General features: G+C 27.1%; 1 protein-coding gene across 3 annotated transcripts in view; it reads left to right on the top strand.

Moving 5' to 3' along the window:
- LOC100572872 (probable G-protein coupled receptor No18) overlaps window positions 1-10,470 on the top strand; it is a 120,047-nt gene that overhangs the window by 36,962 nt on the left and 72,615 nt on the right. The window lies entirely within an intron of this gene.

The following is a 10,470-nucleotide window of genomic DNA, read 5'->3' as shown; positions in this document are numbered from 1 at the left end:
GCCTGTTACACAAAACAAGTTGCAGCCGCCAGCCATACCCAAATATGTCGTGTTAAAACTTAAAACAACCAAATTAAATTTATAAACGTTAACCCTTATTTTAATACCTCTCCCCCTCCACTGGCTTATAATTATGTGATAAACACTTATTATTTATTACTTATTATGTGAAAATGTTCAATTTTCTGAAATAATAGTGGTGTAGATGTGAGAAAATAATTAACTTGGAATGACGGGTTTTGCACTTATTTGAAAATGTAGAGCTCTTCTGATCCCAAGCACCCCTTCACCATTGTGTATTTGACATTTTTACCTACGGCAGACATTTATATTTTGAGTTGTATCTTGGGACAAATGGACGACACTAATATAATGACGCGTGTTATTGTCCAATGCAATTAATCATCATTGCATAGTATCAAATCTCAAGTATAAATAATAAACTCGTGACGAGCGACCGTCAAATGTAAATAATAAATTATTGTTGGGGTTTTTATATTTTATTATTTATATGTATAGATAGTAGGCATATAATACTATAACTATAAAACTACTACAATAGTCCTTCACTTGGTAATAGTGAACATAATAATATCATAATATAAAATCGCAGCTCACTAGCTGGCGCAGCTGTTACATAGACGAGCGGCGCGTGACAGCAGTAGTCTATAATAATCCCTACCTCATAGTTAACTGATGTTTGGAAAGTCTTCACCTCGGACTGTTGATAATACTGTATAATGATAGCAATTCATACGCTGCCGAATATTAGACTTGAAACGGCCACCTTGAACCGCGTCACGTTTGAAAATAACCCATTTGAACTGACCAAGAGTGAAAAACGTTATAAGTAATATATACTTGCAACTTACGTACGTATTTATTTAAACATAAATAGAGATCAATTTAGGACATAATCGTAACTCGTAAGTGGATGCACCGAAACACGTTTTCCTCTTATTCCATAGACGTTAAAATAATGGAATTAAAATAAAGCATCAAAAATAAAAGCCATGTAGGTATTATTTTATTTTTTTAAATTATTTTACAAGGTTAATCATGTCTAGCCGTAAATCTGTGTTTGTGTCACTTACGTTCAAGTGAATATTATAAAAATAAATGTACGTGGAAGGTATGCGGGTTGCACATTTTCACAGTCAGTTATATTTATTTTAAATTCTATGTTTTATGTAATTTAATATTTATATTATATTTTTCACGGCAATTCACTGTCACGAGTCACGAGTGCAGTTATATAGACTAAACGTAGTTATATACCTACTCGATATTTGTGTTCATAATATAAAATATGTATAAATAATATTATTTATTATTTTTAAATATATATGTTTGTATGTGTTCATTGTTATAGTCGTGTAGGTATTAAGTTGTACTTTCAGTGAAACAAACCATAAGATCTATGTCATTTCCATAGCATGTTGCAGAACAAGTTTATTTAAAACAACTTGAATTAGTACAAAGTTCTTAATGGATTCAACTTGATAAAAATATTAGGTTTTTAAGTGTTGTTTACTTAATACAATAAATAATGTTGTTATAATAGAAAATTAAAATTTACATTAGTTACCACTAAAATATAAAAATAATTTTGTATTAATTTTTTTATTTCATAAAATAATATTTACAATATGAGGTCATATCACACAATAAGTAAAAAATATATTAATACAGTTAAAAATTGAGTGATTGAACAATTTAAAAAAAAATTGGAATTTCTTAATGTATACAATTTATGCAAATATTGAAATGTGTCTGTATGTGTATTAATAATTGTACGTTTAAAAATCTATTATAAATTTGTTTTCACCGAAATTAAGATTAATCAATGGATTAAACTCGAAAATAAACTCACTTATTTATAAATGTTCAATGCGTGTAGTGAAGAACGAAAGTAATTTATTATTTATAGAAAAGTTGTAAATTATATTAAATATTTTTTTCCCCATTTAATAACTTATTAAATATATTTTTTTTTAGTACGGTAACTCTGAAAATATATTTGAGTAATGTAGTGCTGAAAGATTGCACTCATTTTCCTCCTCAAGGTAAAAAGAAATGTGGATGTTCATTGTTCGTTTATCATACGTTTTCAAATGTCTGACGTAGACGTATATTAAAAATTTAAATTATTCATGAAAAAAAATTATTAAATAATTTAAAAAGTTATCGAGTACCTATAAATATGGGTTTTTAGTTTTATTATACAAATTTCAAGTCTGCTTACCCATTTTTTAAAATCTTTTAATCGATACATGTTTTACCATTTTTAAAACCATATCTTAAAACTGTAGTATATAATATAATAATTATAAATGTTAGAATCACATAATATTATAATTGATCTTGTAATTCATACTTAGGTTGGACTTACTTACCACGAAAATTATTAATTATGATAAAATTCAAACTTTAAATTCTAATAACAAAAATTATAGCCGAATAGTTTTCAATAATATTAAAGATAATAATGATGTATGTTTATTATGCTCATGTGTAAGATTTGTGTATGTAATATTAATAAGTGGTTTAACATCACGTTATGCATACGCTATTGCCTACAATTTACATATTATTAAACAGTACCTATACGTGTATCAATCAGTATAATATTATTATAATAATAACTTTATGTAGTTTGACGTCAGAGAATTTGAAATACATATTGGAATAAAAATACATTCGCCAATAACATTTTTATATTGAAAGACAAGCACTTTTCTGGTACACTTAATTCCAAATAAAATCATTTACGAGTTTAGTCAATACTCAATACATTAATCAACATAGTATTATTTTTAGAGATTTTTTTCAATTACCTACATACAACCACTCATGTACCTACACGAAAAAAAAAACACTGAAATTATTGGCCATTTTTTGAGTAATTAAAAAATAATTGAAGGTGTTCCAGTATTTCTGTAGTTCCAGTGCCAAATAATGAAATATTGTGCATTAATAATTTATACTACTCCTATTTGAAATTACTACTGTATGGATTTTTCCATAAGTGTATAACTAGTTTAATCATCTAACTGTTAATATAGATCCATTAATTGAAACATAAATGTGTATCATAATTTTTTTTTCAACAGTGTAATTATAGACCCGTACCTTCAAGGGTCTTTAGTCTCTTGTTAAATTCTTGAATGCTAATTATTATTTTTGGTTGTGCTTTTTGTTTTTAATGGAGTTCAACTCGTCATTTTCTGTCTATATATTAAACATACAATATATTATATTGTAAACAACGTTTTATGACTCTATGAATTGTACATAATATATTAGTAAAATAACCATTATATGTTTTGTACGCTTTGTACTAATATACCTAATATATTAGTAGTATGCTTTGCATTTTTTTTAAAGTTATATCTTATTGCCATTCCATCAATTAATAAATCCTTCAGTTTTCTTTTAATTGTCTTGTGGGCTTCACAAACATTATATAAACATACCTACATACATTATAAAAACAGAATTTTTAATAATATCCATTATAATTAGAATTATTGACGAAAAATTAATAGTTAAATTTAACACTGTTTTTTTTTTAAAGTCATTAAAGATTTATAGGTTATAGATTTATAGGTATTGTTCGAACACGGACCCTATTATATACATATTATATTAATTATATATGTTTTATAATGTTTGTTTATGGGCCTTAAATATAGTGATGTGTAACCAGTGGCGTAGCGAACTTTAAATCATAATATGGAAGCTAACATATTATTTATGACCCATCCCACCCTACTCCAACTGATGTATACGATACTCATGCTCAAATAGGGGGGTGGGGTATCCGTAGCACCCAAAATAAAGTTCAAAGACTGGACCGTGCATGTTGACTTTATGAGGTTATGACCCACCACCACCCCCCAGAAACCAGAAGCAATTGCTTCTGAAAAACATGATTCACTACGCCACTGCAGTGAGTAACCAATAAACATCTATGATATCCAATATTTTATGCTTTAGCCAGATATTATAAAAGTCTGCACGTCTGTAGCAATTCACCCACACTCACACAATTTTAACTTAAAAATATAAAAAATCACACAAACAATATCAATTATTTATTTATTCAAGTATTTAATTATACCTAATTTTTTAATATTTATATCATAATTTTTAAACATTAACAATAATTTTGTTTGCTTAATACCTTTATATTATATATTATAATAATATAATGTATCCCCGAAATAAAATATTACGTTTCCTAATAATATTTTAATGATATGCAAATAATAATAATTATTATTAGAAGTAGATTTTACAAGTTTTACCTCATATAGAATACAGATACAATATTTAATAAAAGATTATAAAATAAAAATATTTCGAATGATCGATACATCAAATAAAATAAATAATTATTATACAAATAGTTAATGAATGTGGATACATACATATTATATAGAGTATGGTTTTAAGGTTTAGTTTCTATATCCGATGCCATAAGCACGACAATTTGATGTATGCTTATAGCCAGTAAGTGCAACTCAGCTGGGGCCGCGGACAATGTGCGACAGCATAATATCAAGTAGGCATTGTGTGAAAATTCGATTGGATGCATGCTCCATCATTAATTAATGGCAACCAATATAAAAATAAAATATTAATTTCCACTAATAATTATTTCTTCTATAACCAATAGCAACCATTTATAAACAATAATTTCCATCGTAAATCTCAAAATATCTGTTTGAGCACCTCCCCGTGTTGCACCTACCTGGTTGGACCTACCGGATCCCTAATTTTTTCTAGAAATAAATATAGCCTATATTACTCAGGGATAGTGTAGCATTATAATGGTTCAAAATCGGTCCAGTAGTTTTTGAGATTATTCGTTACAAGCATAAAAATCGTTCTTCTTTATAATATTATAATAATATTATAGGATTTTGAATTTTAAATATTTCAATGAAATTATGAACAATATTTTTTCTTCTTTTAAACGTGTTCGGTTGTAGATGATTAGAAATAATATATTGATAACACACTTAGAAATAAAGAAAAACATATTTTTTTTTTTGATTTATTATTTCAAAATTTATATTTTCTATATGTAGCTATGAAAAATGTTCCTGGAATTAATTTGAGAGTAAAATCATTTTTTATATGAGTTTTAAAATATTGTTGTACTCCGACCGTCAGCGATCCAAAAGTATGGTTTGAAATAAAGTTGAAGTCAATTTCTACAGTGAATGAAATGATAGTGTATTTTCAGTAATTATAAAGTGTACAAAGTGTATGTGTGTGTATGTGACTGAGTGATATGAACGGTACTCTGGACTATTTTATTCAATACTTAGATCATATTTTGTATATTGTAAAAGGTCACGTCTCACGACTATTAAGAGTGGTTTATATCTATACATTGTGTCAATATAATATTGTAATATAATCATAATAATATAGTATAATATAATATGCATTCGCAGATCCATGAATCTCAACAATATGCTATGATGTTGAGTTGGTTTATGAGGTTGTAACTTAAGAGTTAAAAGGCAGTGTTTAATTTTTTTATATTATAGATTTGTTAAACAACTTATAAATTATATGTAAATATGTTACATATTTTCTTTGTTTCATAAAATAAACCAACTTTTAAAAATGTTCACTTGGAAGTTGACGATTATAAACTTTTAAATATAACACAAATTTTATTTTAATTTTTCACGGAAATGAAATATTTCAAAAAAATAAATTTCATGAAATTTTAAAACCCTTATAATATAATAATAATAAATAGTAAATAGTAAATAGTATATAGATATAGAAGTATAGATAAATGGTTTGATACATTCAATTGATCATAATAATATGTCAATATACATTTGCCGCTCTCTAAATGAACTAAATATTGTCTGTCCCATGAAACAGGGTACACTCGCTCCCACTAAATACGTGCCTCAATGATTTAATTGGTTTATATTACCTAACTAATAAATATTTTATATTGCATCTACGAAATAATTAATAGAAACATAATTTATTGTAAGATATGCATTTTGGCTATACTATATAGCAATAATTTTAGATGGAAAATAGTAATTAATTATTTTGTTATTAAGATATCACGCTGCTGGATATTATTTATGATACTTTTATTTCAATAAATTTAATTAATAGCTGTGTAATATAATAGTCGAATGATAACCATTGTGTAAAGGTTCTATACTGTAGCTTACAGCTGTCATTTGATTACCTCAAAACGTATAGGTCATTTGAAATATCAAAAATATTTGATTATATATTAATATAATTAATCATCTTTTTTTTTCGCTAAAAAACAATTTGTTTTTAAATTCTTTAGTATATATTAATGACGTCATGTAAATTATATATTATGCCTTGTGTTCTTATTTATTCAACCTCTTGAGTTGTGACAAATGTTTAATTTATTATTACACATTATTCGTATCCTATACATTATATTTTAACAATCCTTTTTGGTAGGTATGTTTTAAAATTTTAAATAAATCATTTTGATAAGAATTTTACTCAACAACTAAATAGTATGGATTATCTCAAAATGTTCAAAAAAAATACAATTAACCATAATCATTTTCTCATCTTCTAAATCTCTTTATCCAACTTACCAAATCTGGTTGGTAATCACCTAGATATATGAGTCTGAAGCGTAATTATTGTCGATCTCCTTTATAATTTATTTTAAATGCTCTGTCACTTTGTGGTATCATATAATCCATCTGTATATAGTGTATTATATATATAGTTACAGCCCTCGTTTTATACATATTTTATTTGAGATTCAGAGTGACGCGTGAATACTATTATATTACCGTTTTAGTAAATACTAAATTACCTAAGTGTTTTGTTTTGTATTGTAAGTGAATTCTACGATCAAAAAGTTTCATGTATGTTATTTCATTTTCAACACACAAATTTATTGTACTTTGCCAATTTGGATGTAACCATCATTTAGAAAATTTCCAATAAGTGTTCGGGGCCATTTCTATAAGTCCTATACCTAACGTTTATAATTACTACATTTTAGATGCTTTCCTTAATTTTGTTTCATTATATTAAATAATATTTAATTTTAGTTTTGATGACTGATTGTAATTTCAGGTTAATAATAATATTATGTTTGCTAAGCGTCTATGCGTCAAAATCAATATTCACATACGATTAGTGTTTTACTTTGGTGTTTATATGTTATAACTTGAATTGACAATGTTAAAATTATTAGTTCTGTACTTTTGTATTCAATACCAGAAAAGCGAAATTAAATAAAACAATGTTGCACTAAAATAAAAGAAAAGGTAGGTATATTTGTATAAACAGTATAAGCCAGGAAAGTAAGTTTTTACAAGCGCTCATGCATCAAAACTCTTATATTGTGACAAGGTATGTCTATACTAGTAAGCTATTAAATCCGAAAATGAACTGACTGATAAAAGAAATAATAATATGAAAAAAAAATCGTTTTACACCTTTAAATAAATAATGATTTTCAGATAACTTGTGACACATTTTTTAATGTAATAATTATAATATAGAAAAATACTAAAAAATTATATTTGACGGCCATATATGTTTTATTATATTATGCGTTCATTAAAAATGTGGGAGAAAATATATTAGTAATAATATGATATGATGGATATTACAAGTCATAAGGATTACCAGGATAATCAGTTTTATAAAGGTAGAAATAGGATCATATTTTTCAATACTTCTTAAATAGGTCATCTGATGTAATCAAGAAGAGCATAGTATAGTAAAGCATATTATAGAATTGATGTCAAATAGTTGGGATCAAAAGGAAATCCCAGTTCAGATGACAGGATTTTTGTGGTCAGCGCATAATAGTATATAGAACAGAACAGTTTATTAGACGTTGTAGGGGAATAATGTCAGAATTAAATTAAATTCAAATTTTATTTTATTGGTGCTTTTAAGTTTTAAATATAATACATAATTCATTAATTGCGAGCTTTAAGTTACGAATACCATACATTTTGTATTAGCATAACATAATATTTTTCGACACTATCTTCATCAGATTATATTATATACTATTGCCTATAGGTGTGTAATATTCATCCTGACTCAAAGATGGTAATAATTATTAGGTTATAAATTAATTTGTAATATTGACAGCCAACTAACGTGGTAAAAATAAGTGTAAATACAAGACACAAGTAATAACCTTGAGCATTGTGATTATAAAATTATTATTTACTTGATGGATTTTTTCTCCTGTAGAGGATAAAGTAGGTACTTAAATATATAAAATCTCAGTAATTGGTAATCATCTAAGATGAGTTTGTAAAACCCATGAACCAAGTAATTAAGTGTTTTGTTAAAGCAATATAGTTCTTATTATAGTTGTAAAATTAATGTTTAAAGTCTCAAATTATCAAAGCTATTTTATAAAAAATAATGTTTTATTGATGACAATACGGTAGAATAGAAAAATATGAAAAACTTTTATGGAATATTAAATACCATCTACTTATACAAATGAGAAAATAAATATTAGTATATTTATTTCTGAGTTAATTAAAACAATAATACATATATAGAATTAAATTAGGTATTTTTAAATTAATGAAAAATAATATTTTGGTTTATTAGGTGTTATATATTATTATGTACATTTTTTAACATAAATATGGACTGAATAGTGCATACACGTTTTTTGTTTCAAACCGGTTATTATTATATTAACACGTGAAACTACGGATTCACATATATGGGTTGAGTACCTGTGTGGCTGTCAAACTTCCCAGGTATGCGCCGAAAGTACCCATGTCTCTGCGCAAAGCGGTGAGTTGGGATGGCTTTGGCAATGGTCGGTTCATTTTCCACCTTATCCCATAAATGCATAGGGCGCAGCTAGTCCCTATGGTAATGTCCGAATCATGTCATATCAATACGGTTAAGAATTTGGTGGGGATTAGGGAGAGTGCAAACACACTCGTGGACCGTGGTCACAAGAAAAGTGATCGCGGGGGCTCTCTCACACCGACTGGTCACGGCGGTGGAGTAGGACAATCGATCAGGTGGTGGTTTCGTGCGAGTTGTAAGGACCGGAACAACTGAAACCGACTACCATCTGGGTGTTACAGTACGCGGGGAACAACCACCGCGGTGTTAGTGTTCCGTATACGACGCGTGGTCGTAAGTCGGTTGGATTCACCTACGTCGACTATAGTGAATGATGATGGTGGTGGCCGTAAACTTTTGATTCTTTCGAACAGTTCTCAGGCTAATGTAGGTATATAGGTACGTGATTATAGCCGAAAGGCGCCGAAACCCAGGAGTTTGCGTGCCTTCTGGGATTCATAAACTAAATAAATATTCATGTACCTACCTGTCCTACATATTATTTAATATTATAAAAAATATATATAACTATAGAATTGACACCTGTCACGTGCATGTGCGCATAACTATTCGCGTCAAATTATGCACAATGTTTTTAATGTACCTACTTATATGTCTGTGTGGCTGTGTGCAAAAATAAATATATTGTTGTATTATTTTATTACCCACGATAAAATGTCACCAATTAAATTAATTACAAGATAGGTATAATAATTAATATTATAGTTCTTACAAGGTCTGAAAGAATAGACGAAATGAAAAACGTTGACAAATTGATGGAATTGACTTTTTAGGTGATATCCGTTCAGAATCGTTTTTGAATGCATTAAATTGTCATTGTTTTTAAATATATAATTATTAATTATACACCACTCTTATACACGGAAGGAAGTGAAGCTAGACAAGTACCAAACACCCGGTCACCACTGTATTCCCAAATTTTTACAAATTGATTACTATAAATTTCTCGATTTATTCAATGTTGATATTTAAGCTCATTCAGTGTAGCAGTTAACATATCCATCATAAAATACTTAATAATAAAACATTATGAGATTATAGGTACATTGCAATATTAATACACAAAATATAGATGCAAATAATTGTGTTTAATATGATGCTTTATGCTTATAATAAGACTTTCAATTAATTTTAAACGAAAACCGCACTCAGTTTAAATAATATTATGAAGTTTCATAAAAAAACTATTAATTAATTATAAAAACTGAATATCTACAAAGTCGTTAAGTAATACATTTTTAAATATGTCTATAAAATCAGAAATCCTTATTATAATACAACAATAAAATATTGTGGGAGTGAAATTTTCAAAAACATCAAAAGTTAACATTTATAATAATAATATTATAGACTATAGTAGTTGTTATTTATTATAGGTATACATAATGTCCAATTATTCTTATTAGTTTTGCTTAGTACAATTTGTGAAGATTAATACAGCATTGTTTACTTTTATCTTAGCAAATCTGCACAGACTAATTTAAACGTGTTTATGTTAAATAGGTATTTTTTATTTGTTTTTTTTGCTTTAAACAATTAAGGTACCAAGTCAATTTTTGG

Source organism: Acyrthosiphon pisum, chromosome A1 (genome assembly GCF_005508785.2).
Source record: "Acyrthosiphon pisum isolate AL4f chromosome A1, pea_aphid_22Mar2018_4r6ur, whole genome shotgun sequence".
NCBI classification, from domain to species: Eukaryota; Metazoa; Arthropoda; class Insecta; order Hemiptera; family Aphididae; genus Acyrthosiphon; species Acyrthosiphon pisum.
The sequence above is the reverse complement of the archived record's forward strand: the minus strand, read 5'-3'. Positions and strand labels throughout refer to the sequence as shown.